The following is a 16,530-nucleotide window of genomic DNA, read 5'->3' on the forward strand; positions in this document are numbered from 1 at the left end:
ACTTTATAGGTGAGGAAACTGAGGCACAGAAGGTTAATTATTTGTCCAAGTGGCAGAGCCAGGATTGGAACTCAGCAGTCTGACTCCAAAATCTGCGCTTAACCAGTGTGTTCTCATGCAGAGTAAGGGTATGCACAGTGATCGAGTGAGGACACTATCACACAGGGAAGGCAGTGACATTTGACCAGAGCCTTACAGAAGGCAAGGTGGCAATGCATGTGCATCTCTGGGGAAGGACACTCCCCTGGGGAGTAAGCCAGGTTCCGTTTCCACTGCGGAGGACACATGTTCTCTGTGTTCCGGGGCTGGAAAAAGGCTCCCATGGGGATCTGGTGGGAGGGGTAAGCTCATTGCCCATCCCAGTCAGATTCCCCTGCATCCTCTCCTCCCTGGTCATGCAGATGGGTCCCCTCCTTTCCAAAGAAGTGTCCCCAGAATGCAAAGGAAAGAGCTAAAATAGACAATCCCATGTGACAGGACTAATCAGCCTGCTAATTATGAGTAATTAGAAACACCTCCCCGCCTGTCAGGCCCTAGGTGGCCCAGTGTGAAACAGAGTGATGACTTAATCCTCCTGGGAGGGAAGGAGCGGTGGGCAGAGGTACGGGGGAAGGTGACCAAACATCCCCAAGCATTCCCACACACCTGGCCTCCTGATGCTCTTCTCAGTCTGTCCCGCCTGCATACACAGGCAACTCAGTATGGAAAAGGGAGCACTGGGGACATTGGGATCAAGCTGAGTCCCGGCTTTGCGATCGTGCCAGCAGCATCTTTGGACAAGTTACTTCACCTCCCTGAGACTTGGTCTCTTCATGTGTAAACCTGGGGTATTCATCATCCCTAATCACACAGCTTTATGGCAATTTGAGGAGCTGGTAAAATAACCAAACATGGTGTCTGGTAAACAGTAAGTGCTCAATAAATGGTAGTGCTCTGTCATCTGTTGCCTTGGGTGACTTGAAAAAGTACTTTCCTTCCTCTAGCCTTGGCTTCCCCACTTGTACAATGGAGGAAGGAGTTGGTGACTCACTTATTCAATCAAAAAATATTTTCTGAGGACTGACTTCATACCAAGCACTTGGATGGAACAAGACTGACACAGGCTCTGACCTCAGAGAGCTTTGGTCAGTAGGTTGTTCCCACCCCATCCCTCATATTCAGTCTCCAGGTGATACGGACTACGGTAGACAGGATTGTAAGGTCTCCTGGGGTACAAGCCCACACAGGCTCCTCCTCTTGGATGTGGACAGGACCTAGAAATATAATGGGATTTTACTTTCCTGGTTAGGCTAGTTATGTGGCAAAGGGGAAAGGGATTTTGCAGAGGTTGTTAAAGTCCCTAAATGCATTGACTTTAAATTGGTCAAAAGGGAGATTATCCTGAGAGGGCTTGAGATAATCAGATGAGCCCTTTAAGAGAGGGTCTAGAACTCAAAGACAGAGGCATCAGTCTCTCTCCTGTTGGCCTTAAAGAAGCAAATTGCCATGTGGTAGAGAGGGCCAGATGGGGCCCTAAAAGCTGAGGGCCTCAGCCCCAAAACCATGAGGAACAGACTCTGTCAACAACCTTGGATAAAGACCCCAAGGCTCAGATGACACCCCAGGCCTGACTGACACTTTGATTGCAGTCTTATGACACCCTGAGCAGGGGATCCCCCCCTGCACTCCTGCCCTAGGGAAACCGTGATATAATCAGTGTGCGTTGTTTTAAACTGCTAAGTTTGCGGGAACTTGTCACCCAGCAATAGAAGCCTGATCTACAAATCCTGCCCCTGAGTGCATGCAAGGCCTTGGGTCAGGGCCACCTGCTGGCTCCAACTAACTTCCGAGTCCCCGCTCAGGGCCTAGAGCCTCAGTGCCCCAGTGAATTCCTCGCAGACAATGCTCCCATCAGCCACGGCAAAGAATTGTTTCATCAGCTGCCAAGCTGCTCCCAAAGTTGGTCGTCAAAGAATGTTCTATTTGCCCTACTTTTAATATAATTATCAGCATCGTTTGCACGACACTGAGTCAGGGCTCAGCCTGTCACAGGCCCCCGATTATCCCGAGCTGCTTTTCTGGGAACGGCTGTATCCATGCCTCACGCTTGCTGCCTCCTCCCACATGAATTATCGTAATTTCCGCACCTCCTTGCTTGCTTGCCGAGGTCCTTTGTAAAAGCAGGGACTTGTGCTGGGCCGGGTGCACTGTTATTTTCAAGGCAGCCAAGTCAGGCTCTGAGGAAATTGAAACAAGAGCAAGTGGGACCTGGCCTTGACTGTGGGACCTGCAAGTGGGGGAGGGGAGCGCAGGCAGAGGGGGTGTGGGTGTCCACCCCAACAGGAGCTGGAGCCAGACTGACGGCAGTCAGCTAGCACCTAGCAATCAGAGGGCAAGGCGGGAGCAATACGGCTGTCGAACACACACAACGTGGCCCGTTTGTAGGATGTCCAGGAGGGGTCCTTTCTTGCAGCAGCAGAATTCTACACACCAACTCCAGAGTGTGCTGAAGATGTTGGAGAGGGTGGAGGTGGCGGAAGAAAAGAAAGTCCTGTGGATAGAGGAGAATTGGAAATGGAATGGAAATAGCACATTCTCCTTCAACCAGAGTTCCCTGCAGGGTATTCAGCTCCCATGGGTAAACAGCTGAGTCCCTTGGAGAGGGGACTATGGAAGGTGGATGGGAAATGTCGCTCTCTGAGGAGAACTGCCTGACAGCGATGAAGCTCTGCTGCTGCAGAGTGGCCCACTGCCTGGTTCAATTCTGTAAGAGAGAAGACACCTCTCTTGGTAGAGACGATGCACTTTCACATGGCAGATCTCTGGAAGGTGCCCTTGTGTATGTGCATGAACACGCTTGGACCCTATGTGAATGTACATTTGGGCATACATAATGGGTGGAAATGCACATGTGCGTGTGTGCAGAGTATAGTCGCGTGCAGCAGTATGTGTATTTGGGTGTATGCTTCTCCGGGCCAGAGGCTGCATTTAAGTATTTATGTACATGGGGGAAGAAGACAGGGCATTTGGCTCTTCATATGTTATCTCTCACTTTTACCTCTTTTGGTACCTACTCCCATTACACCCACACGTTCCAGCTCCTGGGAAGTGTATCTTCCCTTTTAAGAGTTATGATTCAGGGGACAGAACTCAGGACTTGAAGTCCAGAGGCCTGGTATGTGGCCCCATCTCTGCTACTAGTTAGCCTTATAACTTTGAGCCAACCATTCCTGTTCTCTGAGCCTCATTTGCTTCCTCTGTGAAATGGGGTGCTTAGATAGTCAAGTCTGCATTTAGAATTTAGGATTCCAGATCCCTGGCCCCCTGGTCCGTTCCCCCTGCTCTGACAATCCTCCCCTTGCTCATCCGTATCCACTGCCATGCCCTGTGGGGGACGGAACACAGAGGACTTGGGATTCCTCAGCTCTGAGGAGCTCCCAGGAAGCTCTGAAGACAGGAAGACAGGTCTCCCTTCCTTCTGTACTCCAGGTTTCTGGTGAGGCAGCTTCAAGTATTCTAGAGCTTCTGGAATACAGTTTGAAAACCATGGATCTAAATAGCCTGATGTTCATTGTCTTGGTTTCTTAGAAAATTCCAAGGGTCCTTGGGGTAGCTGAAAAGGCTCTGGAGGGTATTGGTTTATCTGATGAGGATGCTTCCTCCTGGGGGAGAGGGCAGGGGGCCTACTTCTGGAATGGTGCTCGCCCAGGGGAGCCCAGGCCCTGCTACCTGGAATGTCCCTGCAGCCTGCGTATCTGCGGGAGAGGGGACCTTTATGAAGCAATGGGCCTGGCCTATGCACCTTCATGGGGCTGAGCCTTCCAAGGCCTCCCTGCTGCTCACCCTGTTGTGTTCCCGGGCCTGCCAGTGGGCATTCCCTGATGCACCTGGGCCTTCTCAGAGCCTGCCTGGCTGTCTGACTCCAGCACAGATGCAGGAGGTGACCAGAGGGCCTTCAGAATCAAGCTTTCCCCAGAGTTGCACAATCTAGAACTCTGGCTCCCACTGGCTTGGGGGAGAAGTGACCCAGGGTCAGCATTTTGCTCCTCCATAGAAAGAAACCCATACTCCATAGACTGCCATTCAATGAATGCCCAGGACATTCCCCAAATATGAATTAAATGGGCAAATGCCCGTAAGGCAGCAATTTCGCATCCTTTTCATGTCTGGAGCACATAGAAAACAAAAACGTGTGTACAGCTCCCAGAGGAAGTAGAAGAGGATGCTTATGGTTACCAAGGGCTCTGAGGGACAGCACCTCGGCACGCCTCTCATGGCTTCTGGACATATGAGCATGCCCCCTTGGGACGTGCACAGGTAAAGCGTTTAGCAGAGGGCCTACGGCAGTGGTTCTGAGCCTTGGCTACACACTACAATCCACCGGGGAGCTTTTAAAAAAATACTTTTGGCGAGGCCTCACCACAGACCAACTGTCTACTGATCTTGGTGGTGAGGCCCAGGCATGGGTACATTTTTTTTTTTTAAATAAATTTATTTATTTATTTATTTATATTTGGCTGCGTTGGGTCTTCTTTGCTGTGCGCGGGCTTTCTCTAGTTGCGGTGAGCGGGGGCTACTCTTCGTTGTGGTGTGCAGGCTTCTCACTGCGGTGGCTTCTCTTGTTGCAGAGAACGGGCTCCAGGGCGCACGGGCTTAGTTGCTCCATGGCACATAGGATCTTCCCGGACCAGGGCTCAAACCCGTGTCTCCTGAATTGGCAGGCGGATTCTTAACCACCGCACCACCAGGGGAGCCCCCATGGGTACATTTTTAAAGCTCCCCAAGGATTCTGTAGCACAGGAAGGTTGAGAAGCACTGGCTCAAGACAAGGTGAACATTCAGCAAATGTCAGCTATTCACAATAAAAACTCCTTGGTGTCCTCGAATGTGCTGTTCTCCCTGCCTGCACAGCTGGGCTGGTGTGGCTGGAGCGGGTGGGGGCCAGGAGTCACGGAGGGAAGTGCTGCTCAGGAGAGATGAATGCTGGGTAGGGCAGCCTGGCATCCATCTCCCTCAGCCACATCTCAGAAAACTGAATTAAGATCCATCTTTTTCGGCGGCTGCCTGCTTGGCTGGCTGGCTTGTGGAAGCGAGCTGAGGCAGTGAGCACCTCCGGGTAGGGAAAAGCTGTTGAGGAGATGCCCCAGCCTCCCAACCTAGGGGAAAGAAGGCAACTCAAGGGGTCCTCTGGAAGGAGACCATTCCCAGGGGTGGTCCCTCGGCCCCCCGTCTCCCTCAAGCCAGGCAGGCAGGGTGAGGAGGGGCTGGCTATCTTGGAAGAAGAAGGAAACTCTGGTCCTGTCCTTGGGGAGGCCCAGTCTAGGGGACCAGACCTGGCATAGCTCCTGCTCAGGGAGAACCAAGATTGTATGGAGAGACCAAAGCCATATGCCTGGATGGGCAGAGAACGGTCTGGGGCATGAAAGCCCAGCCTGCTCCAGCATGATGGGGGTAGCCCACTAGGTAGAACTACACTAAATTGGGCACATGGACACAAGCTTTAGTCTCCAGTCTGAAAAGTGTGTCCTTGGGCTAGTCCTGTGGCCCCTCCGGGCTTGGGCACTTCATGCATAGAGAAGGGGACTAGCCAGACTTCCTGGATCCCAGCTCTGATGATGTTCATTTCTGTGCCTCATCGAGGCTGATGCTACTAGGTACGGCTGGGATTAGAAGCCATCTGCAAGGACTGCAACACCTTGGAGAAAATTAGAGAGCTGCCCTGTCCAGGACCAGCTAGAAAAAGCACCCCTTTTGGTGGACTCTGCATGCCTGGCTTGGTGGGAAGTGGGCAGAGCAGGAGCTGGATTGCCACCCCTACCTGCCCCATGCAGGGAATGGACTGCACAGTGGGACCTGGAGCCCTGACGGACCCCTAGCTATGGTCAGCTAGGAGCCTACCCTCTGGCTACAGGCCTTGAAGCAAAGGGAGAACAGGTGAAGGGAAGGGGTGTGAGCAGAGGACCGCGGGTTCATTCCTGTCCACTGGCTGCCCAGGCAGAGAGGAAGAGGTGCCCAACCTGCTCACTGTCCATCCGGGACACAAAACAGAGGGCAGGGGATCCAGAGCCCAGAGAGGGACCTGGAGTATGGAAAAGGGAATAAACCTGGAAATGAAGGCTGACTCAGAGCCAAGGGTCCTCATCCGGCGGCCCGACCACTGACATTCCCAGGGACAGCTGGCCTGGGGCAGGTGACTGATTTCCACCCTTCCTTACACTTCATGCCTCCAGCGTCCCGTGCTCCGTGCTCCCCTCCTGACTCAGAGATTGCCGCAGCCCCTCCTTCCCCCTCACGACGTTTCACAGTTTACAGAGCACGTTCACACACAGCATCTCATTTGATCTTCAGATACCTGGGTTGGAGACAGATGAAAGTAGGCTCCCAGGGGTCATGGCAACAATCTAGAAAGGGGTGTACCCAGGTCCAGAGGGAAGTCCTGTCCATCTTGTCTGTCTGACTCTAGCAAGGCACCAGGCCCTCTTCTTTCCAGAGGGGTCTCACCCTATACTGATACAGAGAAGAACTAACATTCTCCTCCTCCAGGAAGTTTTTCTGGACTGAAAGAAATGTGATCCGTGAAGACCAACAGTGTGGTATACAGAGGGGGGCAGGGTTCACTGTGCAGTAAAGAAAAATCATCAACTCACTGAGTGGACCCAGGGAACTCCTCGCATCTTTCCAGATACTTCCTTCAAGTTTTCGTTGTGGAGTCCTGCTCCACACTCCAGTCCTCTCCTCCCCAGTTGGACTAGAATTCCCAAGGAAAGGCTTAAGTCCCTTTCTCTTCCCTCCTCCTCCTTGAAGCTTCCTCAACAAGGTGGCCACACCCAAACCTCAGGCCCACAGGGAGGCTGAACAATGACTTGAATAAGGAAAGAAAGGCCTGGTTGCAGAACTGTGGATGGGGGTATGGAGGGAGCCTTGGGATGCTGACACGTTGGGTAGAGACCAGAAACCGTGAGCAGGGGCAGGTGGGAGCAATGAGTTGGCTGGTGGGTGTGGGTAACTGTTCTCTGTTGGGCTTTGGCTCGACCACCAACTGGCTACATTGCCTTGACCTGTTTAGTTCCCCGCATTAAGCCTCAACTTATCCATCTGTACTAGGAGGAGGCTGAGTGGTACTACAATAACAGTAGCCATAGTAATTAATTCATTACTGAGGAAATAAAATCAGTGAAAACCTACCTTGGGATGTGTGTACCATTCTTGTTTAATGCTGTTGTTAAGAGGTGGGGGGTAGGTACTATGATTCCCACGTACAGGGAAAAGGTTGAGGTTCAGAGATGCCCAGTCCCCTGCCCCAGCTCACAGAGCTAGCCCTGGCACAGCAGGGACTGAAGCCAGGCAGTCTGACTCCAGAGCACTGTCATCTTAAGTTGCTGTAGGCCGCCCCGGTAAGGCCCCCACCTCCCTTTTCTGGCCATAGAGGAGTTTTCTAGGGGATCACATCTGAAGACATCCAGGCAGGCATCCTGGAGCTAGTTGACTTTCCCAGGCCAGGGCTGTGTGGGCAAAGAAAATCCCAAGGGGAGTCTGGGACTTGCCCTGTAAGGAAGGCTTCCTGGAGGAGGAAGAGCTGGCTCAGACAGGGAATCAGGAGGACGTGGCAGGGAGAAGGCAGAGGGTTTCTCGCTCTGGGTATCTCGGGAGGGTTGAAAGGAGGGCGGTGAACCCCAGGGAAGGCCCGACGCTGAGCCCCGGAAGCCCGAACTGCAGAGGGGAATTGTTGCCTCCGCATCCTTGCCCCCAGGTCTCCGCGCCAAAGCTCCTGTTCCCATGTGCGGCGGGCGGGGTCCTGCTCCCTCCCATCCCTGGCCTAACCCCTCCCCCGGGCGCCCATTGGCCTGTACCCCACCCCCAGCCTGAGAAGTGCGCTGGGGGAAGGCGGTGGTCGCTCGCCTCCCTCCTGCCCCCGGCCTGGCTTCGCGGCGGAGGCGGCGCCTCTCCCGCAGCCCAGACCCAGCTGGGCGGGCGCGCGGCGCAGGGGGGGCGAGGGCAGGCGGGGGGGGCGCCGCGCTCGGGCCCCAGGCAGCGACTGACGGCGGCAGCGGCGGCTCCAGGCGAGCGCGGTCCCCGCGTGCGCACAAGCTCACTCCGCCGCGCAGGGACCCACGGATACCGGCAGCCGGCGGACACACGGACGCGGAGACCCGGGCTCGGCGCGCGCTGCTGAGCGCACACGCTCCCAGTCCTCGGGCGGCTCGGGGCGCTGACTCGCCGCTGCGCGCCCTCCGTGCGGAGTCTGCCCCGGGCCGACCCGCAGCCCGCGGCCCCGCGGCGAGGCCCCGCAGTGAGCAGGTAAGGGCCGCCCCGCCGCCCCTGCCCCTCTAAGCCCTGTCCGCCCTCCCCCGACTCCAGAACCTTCGCCCCTTGGGGACCGCGGAGCCCCTCCTCCAGCTCGGCTGTCTCCGCAAGCAGCGTCCTTCACCGACGGAGAGCGGGCCAGGGCCAGAGCGGGGCCAACCTCCCGAAACCTAAATGAAGCCGTCTCCCGGCGCTGCTCCCATCCTGCGCGACTGTCTGATACCCTCCCTCTCACCCCCTCCCCCTCCCTCCCTATATCTGGGATCATGCTCGGGGGCGACCGATCCTTGCAGCTCTCAGGGGGTGGGGTCGGCTAGCTACCTCTCGCCCCTCTCCGTGCCAGAAGGGAGGACGAGGGGCAGGGAAGGCACTGCGGCCGGAGGGACCCACAGGGACCTGTCTCCCTACTCCCAGGGCAGACGGACGCGGCTAGGCGAAGCTGGAGGGTCCCCAGGGGGCTGGGTACCGCAGTCCTCACGGGATTTGAGGGGTGGGCAAGCGATGTGCTGTGTACAGGGTGGAGTATGGGCCGACGGAGAACGTCCCCCTGTAGTGACACCTTCGGGATTGTTCAAAAGAGCGTCGTCTCTCGGTTTCCCGCGGCGCAGAGAGGCGGGGGTCCGGATGCCTGGGCTTCTGCGATCCCGCGAGGAAACGCCCCACGGGGGCCTGTGGGAGAAACCGCGTTGGCCTCCCCTGGCTGAAGTGGGCTCGCCTGAGATGAGACCCCTGCCCGCTGCCTTAAAGGCACAGGCTCGTGCTGCAGTTGCGGGAGGCTGGGGCCCACATCCTGAGCAGGCAGGACCTTTGCAGGTTGGGTGGGGGGTGGTCCGAAGGGGCCACCCTTCGGATAGAGCTAGACGCTCAGGGGAGAGCCCAGCCAGGAGCTGATTGTATTTCACGTGGAGCTGGGAGTGGTAGCTCAGCCCTGGCCCGTGCTCAGACCCCCTTTGAAAGCTGCTGGGGGAAGGATGGAGGACCCCTGCTAAGTTCTCCAGATGATTTCTATGCTTTTAGTGCAGGTGCATGTCTCCCTTATCCGCTCCCCCCGCCCCCGCCTTCCCACACACACCAAAAGAAAATACACAGCATTTGGCTCTTCTAGTGAGCAGCGCTGCATGGGGGGCAGCTGGGGGATGGGAGGGGGCTACACAGTCTGTGGAGGGCAACCTGTCTTGGGACCCTCTTGGGTAGAGGCAGACGAGCATTGTGAAGGTCAGGCTAGAGGCTTTGAGCGGCTGTGGGCTTCTGAAGGGGATACAAAACTATGTATGGGCCTTGGTTGGGGGGCAGCAGTGCTCAGATTTTCTCAGGGGGCCAGTCTGAGTTGGTGCTGGGTGCAGGTCAGGTTGGCAGAACCCCCAGTCCCCAGATGAATCTGGGGCTCCTGCTCTGCACGGACTTTGGGGAGGGCAAGCAGAGGTGCCAGTCCGGACACCAGTCAAAATTCGAGTATATGAATTAGAGATAGAACACACTGGGGCAGGCCCTGTCCAGATCTTCCAAACAATTCATCAACAAGTGTGTGTGGGGTGACCAGGGAGGCAAACCCAGTGCCTTCCCTCCCCTGTGGTGGGTAGTTCATCCATGATTCTGTTTCTGGGACGAGACCGTATGATTCTATTTGCCCCTATGTGCAGTGAGAGGGGTTATCGCTGGGGAGCCTCTTGAAGGACTCTTTCCTACATTCTAAGAGCTAATCAGGCTAAAAGTTTCATTAAGGTCCTGTTTTGTGTAAGGTTAAGGCTGGCAGGGCGTTGATTGGAGAAACACCTCGGAATACATCCTTTTTCGTGAGGCCACCCCTCTTTGCCATGCTTCTGCTTTGGGACACTTCCTCAATTTGTGTTGAATAAACAAAACAAAACAAAATGGGTGTTTAGAGATCAGTATCTACACCTAAGAAGCTAGGAAAGGCAAGAGCTTAAGGCCACAAGGTGGCTTTCTTCCTGGGGATGTGGCCTCAGGTTCAGTGTCCCAGGTCTCTGGCCTCTTAGGGGTGAAGATTTCATTGACCCAGGGCTGGCACTGTGAAGCAGAGGACACCTTGTGCTGTCTGCCAGAGGGCAGAACCAAGGTGTGCCAAGCACAGAGCACGAGCTCAGCTCAGTGCCAGGAAGGCCTTGCTTCCCCGAGGGCTACCCAGTGTGGAGCTGACACTTGGGGGTGATGGTGGGTTTCCTGTCTGGGGAGGTATGTGAGCAGAGGTCCCATGCCCCAGACAGGTGGGACTAGAGGTCCTGGAAGCCTCGGCCACCTCTGAATGGAGGAATCTACAAGTCCAGGGTCTGACTGGTCTGGGCCTAGTGGTCCAGCTGCCTGGCAACATGCAGGCTGGAAACTCTTCAGCTGTGGCGTGTTTGTACTGAGCCCTGGATGCCGTCAGAGGCACATGGTGACAGCCACCTCCACAGTGACACACAGAGAGGGAGTGACACACTGCCGGGGCGGCATAAAGGTTTCCCATGACACCTGCCAGAGAGCTGGGGCAAACATACAACAGCAGAGCACGACGTACATACGGACAATGGGACGTCTGCCCAACGAAGATCACAAAGTCTTCCTGAATGAGCGTCCAGATGCATGTTGCATTGAGTGGAGAAAGCGTGTGTGTGTTGTTGCGTGAGGGTGGAATGAGGGTGGGTAGGCTTTTTCTGTAAAGGGCCAGATAGTAAATATTTTAGGCTTTGCTGGCCATACGCTAAGTTGCAACTGCTTCATCCTGCTGTCATAATGTAAAAGCAGCCATAGATGATACTTACGCAAATGAGCAGGGCTATGTTCTGATCAACTTTATTTATGGACACAAATTTGAATTTCGTACAGTTTTCCTGTGTCATGAAGTATGAGCCTTTTAATTTTTTCCTGACCATTTGAAAATTAAAAAACATTTTTGGCTCACTGGCTGTACAAAAATGGGTGACAGGCCGGATCTGACCTGCTGGAAGGGTTTGTGAACCCCTGGGCTGTAGGTTAGCAAAGGGAAGCGGTTTAAGAGGTGGAAGAAGGGAGGGGCTTAGTCCTGGGAGCCCAAGCCGCCCTTGGGGCGGCCTTGGATGGGTCCCTTCACCCTGCCTGGAGCTCAGGGTGCCCATCTATTGAATGCCTGGCCTCAGCATCCTACCTTAGACAGGCCTCTGCTGTGTTCATGTGATAAATCTCCTGCACTAAGGACACCGAGAGACAACATTCATGCCTGAAAATGAAAGGACATCACGTTGCTGAGCTCACCAAACAGGTCCTGAGCCCCCACTCCCATTCACCCTCTTTGGCCAGGGGCATGCCCATCTCCACCAGGAGGAAAACCTCAGGGAAACCTGGACACGCCCCTTGTTCCCAGACAGGCTTCAAACTCACGAAGAGAAGGACGAGACCTGAAACAGCCGAGGCAGGAGTAAGGGGCTCCTCGTCTAGGGCTGGTAGTTCTCAGAGGAGGGTGAGGCCGGTGGAGGTGGGTGCAGCCGGGGTGGGCTTCCTGGAGGTGGTGGTAGGAGGTTGGATTGGCCTTGTGGAATATCTGGACCTTCTCATCCCAGCTCCAGGCATTGCCTTAGCTGTCACCTTTCCCCCGTGAAAAATGGGCATCAGAGAAGGGTGGCTGAGACTAAAAAATAAACATACGGTTCCTTTGCGGGCACTTCCGATGTCCCAGTTTCTGATTTAAGGTCGTGTGGTGAATCGGGTCCTGCCTTTGGTTTCTTCCTATCCCTCCTGTCTGTCCCCTTCTGACATTTCTTTCCTGCCGTTTCCCCAGAGGGGTGGGCCTGGGAGATTTTCTTTGTCCACTTGCCCAAGCCTCTGGATTCCGTCCCCCACTTTCCATTCCAGGTGCCCTTCCCTGCCCAGTCCCCCATCACCTCTACCCTGAATCCAGGATAGGTTTTCTGCCTGCGCTTTTCTCCTTCCACTCAGCTCACCGGCCTTCTGAGGAATACTCCCTAAATGGGCAGCTTAGCACTTCGCTGCCCTGCTTAACACTCTTCAGTGCCCCCAGCCCTCTCCCGTGGAACTAGGCTGCAGTGTCCCTGGCATCCGCAGACTAGCACCAGCCTTCCACCCTCTCGTCCACCCCCAACTCCTGGTATCTTGCTGGGTCCCTCGACACCCCGCATTCACCTTCCTAAACCCGTCCACCCGGCACTCCTCAGGGTTTGAGGGTCCCCACCGCATGCTCTACCTGTGCCAGGTGCCAGGGCACCTGCCAGTCAGAGCTGGCCCGCCCTTCCAGGGACTCACAGCTACTCTGGAGGGACCGCTGGCTAGCAGGGGTCAGCGCAGGTGGCAGTGCTCTCCATCCCACCTTGCCCCAGCCTCACCCCCCGCCTGGGAGCTGCTAAGTAAACTATCCACAAACCAGAGCCTGCTTCCCGTGCCCTCCCTCCCGCCCTCTCCCCACACACCTCCGACTGCCTTCCATCACTTCCCGTCCCGCCTTTCCCCTTTCTGGTATCTTCTGTTTCCTCCTTCCCATTATTCTCCCCTCGTCCTCTTTCAGGCCCTGGGGGGCTGTCCCAGGCAGAGGACTCCCAGAACCCCTCCAGGACAGGAGATGTGCCTGAACTAACCAGTGTGGAAGGGCTTTGCAACGTGACCTTGGGAAAGGCTCTGGGTCTCTTTGGGCCTCAAACCCTCACCTGTGAAATGGGATATTACTACCCGTGTGCATGTGTGCCCGGCCCTTCCCTACCCTGAGCCCAGGTTCCCTATGTGTAAAATGCAGGGCCTGGGTGGAATCATCGTAGGGCTTCCAGGGACCTGGCTTCTGTCACCTGCTGTGCACAGGACTCCGGGGACCAGGCTTTGAAAGGGGAACGTTTGAACATCAAAGAGGAATGTCAGCGTTAATGATTAATCCATTGATTGCCAGAACACCCCTCACTCCGGCATTGGACACTGACGTTTATCAGCTCTGACCTTATTGAGGAGGAAAGAGGTTCTTGTCTCCCAGAAAGAAGTTAAGTTCCCTCCCTTTGAGGGGTGAGTTGGAGAGGCAGTGCTTCGTCTTTCAGGCTTCCCTCTCTGGTCCTCTGCACTAGGAGGGTGAGGAGGAAGTGGGAGGTGAGTGCTGCTCAGGTTTCGTTAATAAAGGGAGCATGTGTAGGGCAAGGGAGGTGAATGATCCACCTTCCCTGGGTCATCTTTGGTGTGGTGTCCAGGCCTGGCACCGCCCCACGATGGAGAGGGATGCTGAGCAGCCAGAGGAATCCAATAGGAGATGCCTCAGCTCCATGAGGGCAGAAGAGGGACCCAGGGCTGTGTGGCCCCATGGAGAGGAGGAGTGAGATACTGCCCTCCCACTGTGGGGGGCTCCCAGGAGGTAAAGGAGCCTGTGCTGCTCACGGCTGGCCTGGAAGGGTGCAGTGGAGAGACCTCAAAGCTTCCCCGAGGGCCCTGGACTAGCTGCTGGAGAGGGGTGAGCACCCCAGCCCAGGAGCTGGACCACTCTCAGCTGGGTGAGCTGCAGAAAGGGTCCTGCAGGGTGTGGGGCAGTGTGGGGGGGTGGCTGCAGGGTCTCCAAGTCCCCTCCCACTGCACGCGGAAAGTCAGAGCCCAGTGAGTCACCGCTGGCTGCGGTGTGCTGACTGATGACGCCGTCCTCCTGCGTGCCTGGCGCAGTGGCTCGCCGGAGGACACAGCTGTTCTTTCTGTTCCCGCCCCAGGCCTGTCGCTGGGCTTATGGGGCCTGAGGAGGGCAGGTCCTCCCAAGTCTGTAAGGGGTACACGTGTGTTCCCCCCAGGCAGGGCTCCAGGACTCTCTCCTGTGTGACCTTGGGAAGTGTCTCCCCCGCCTCTGGCCTCAGTTTCCCCACAGGAAACTCAGTACTGTGGGGGAGGTGACCTTTAAAATCCATTTCAGGTCTGAAATGCTGTGTCTGTAATTCAGTGTTCTTAGGGAGGGTGCTTCAGATACAGAAGTGTGGGCAGAGGGGTAGCAGAGGGCCTGGCCAGTCCCCAAGGATGTGAGAGGGTACTAATAGGGTAGCAATGGACTCTGAGCTGGTCTTCCTTTTACCAGTAACAGAGAGTGGCAGGAGCATAGGGATGGAGTGCACAAGCTTTGGAGCCAGGCTGCTTTGGTTCACTTCCCAGCTCTACCGCATGCTTGCTGTGTGTCCTTGGGGAAGTTGCTCAGCCTTTCTGTGCCTCAGTCGCCTCAGCTATAGAATGAGGATAAGGCTAGGAACGACTGCATGGGTTTGGGGCAGGTGACATGAGTTAATGCATATTGATTGTTTGGAAGAGTGCCTGGCATGTACCGAGTGGTTAATAAACGTTAGCCATTAGCAACTAAAAGTGCAGCAGGCCTGATGTTCCTGTTTTGAATATGACAGAGGGCTTGTGGTGGAGTTGGCAGCAGGGAGGTGAAGAAACCTGAACGCAAAGTGGTAAGATCATAACAATAGTTAACACACGTCTAGCCCTTATTGGGAGCCAGGCTCTACGCCGCTCTCCATAGTTTACTTATATCAATTGGTTGATGCCTCCCAGCAACATCTATGAAGTAGGTATTACTGTTAGTCCATTTTCACATATAATTGAATTGAGGCACAGAAAAGTTAAGTGGCTTCCCTGAGGTCTTTAAGCTTAAAACCCTAGCAAAATGGTTCACGAGTCTCCACCACACTAAATGCCAGGAGGTAGTTTAATTGTCCTCCGATTAGTTGCAAAAGCCAGTTTATCCCAGCAGAGCCTGGACCCAAGAGAGAGCACCTGGGAATATCAGTGACCAGGTCATCCAGAGTCACATGCGTGGCTGGGCTGAAAGAGCCCAGCATCCATCCTCAGGGAGGGGAGAGTCCAACCCCAGGCTGCAGTGGCCAGGCCTGGCCCTTAGGAGGGTCACTGGCAGCTTGGGGGAGTCCAGAGGAGAGAGGCAGCTGGGACAGGGCGCAGGGGACAGGGCTGGGAGTGGCTGACCCAGGGGACACATCTCAAAGTGCCTTCCTGGGACAGAGGAGCCAGGCATGTGGTCCAGAGGAGGATGAGGTTTGGGACAGGTGGCCTCAGACCGTAAACTCTGAGCAGTGTCCCGCAGGGGCTGTGCCCAGTGGCCTCGGGGTGGGGGTCAGGGGAGAAGAGGTGGGGGCTGAGATCACCATCCTGGAGAGGCTGCAGGAGGTCGTCCCTGAGGCTTCCAGCTGAGGTCGGGAGTGGGAAGGTCGAGGCCTGGGAGCTCCCAGCTTCCCTCTTTCCACCTCTTGGCTAGTGAGTGTCTGTGTCCTGTTGGGCAGAGGGTGGACTGTAGTTGGGGGAGGTGAACAAGAGGGGGCAAAAGTGGGAATCAGGAACCCGGGTCTAGTGCCAGAGGAGGCCTCGTGTTGAGAGTACCCCAGCCCCCCCACCCTGCAGCACTGGTCTGGGGGCACGCCGCTCTTCTGGTTCACCGCGTTGTCTGAGCAGCCTGGTGACAAAGCAGAGAGCGGGGGGATGGTTAGGCGGGGGCCTCTGCTTGCTCCAGCTTGTTTTTAATCCACTGCAGGGATAAGCATCCCGCAAGTCGGGTGTGTGTGTGTGTGTGTGTGTGTGTGTGTGTGTGTGTGTGTGTGTGTGTGTGTGCAGCCACATCTGAATCCAAATAAATCTAACTGCCGCTGAATATCTGAATGCCTTTGCAGAACGAGTGTGTGTATGATTATATGCATCAATAATCCGATAAACATATGTGAAGATCTAAATCGCTGTGTGATGCATCTGCACATACCTTTGTGCTGTGCTCTGAGTGTGCCTCTGCATTTCTGTGAAGGTGTGTGGAGTTGTCTCTCCGTCCCTGAAGGAATCTCCACCTTTGTGTATTCCACACATGGGTGTTTGTATTGATGCCTTCAGGTGCGTGTCCTGGGGATAAACGTCTCTCTCTGTGGAGTTGACGTGTCTTTATGCTCTTCTCTGTAGACCTGTTTCTGTGTGTGTGTGTGTGTGTGTCAGAGAGAGAGAGAGAGAAAGAGAGAGAGACCGCCAGTCCTCAAAACACAAACTCCTTCTCTGCTTGCCCGCTGCCACCCGCTTGCCCTCCAGAGCACCCCCAGCTGGGCAAGCCACTAGCTCTCCCAGGCCAGCTCTCTTGGTTCTAATAAGTTAAGGTTAAAATGGAGGCTTTATAATCCTATCTATCCATGAGAATCACCTGAAGAGCTTAAACAACACTGATACCCAGGCCCCAGCCCAAGGCATTCCGACTTAGTTGGGAAGGGGTATTTTTTTTTTTTTTTTGTGGTACGCGGGCCTCTCACTGTTGTGGCCTCTCCC

The sequence above is a fragment of the Mesoplodon densirostris genome, chromosome 9 (assembly GCF_025265405.1).
Source record: "Mesoplodon densirostris isolate mMesDen1 chromosome 9, mMesDen1 primary haplotype, whole genome shotgun sequence".
NCBI lineage: Eukaryota > Metazoa > Chordata > Mammalia > Artiodactyla > Ziphiidae > Mesoplodon > Mesoplodon densirostris.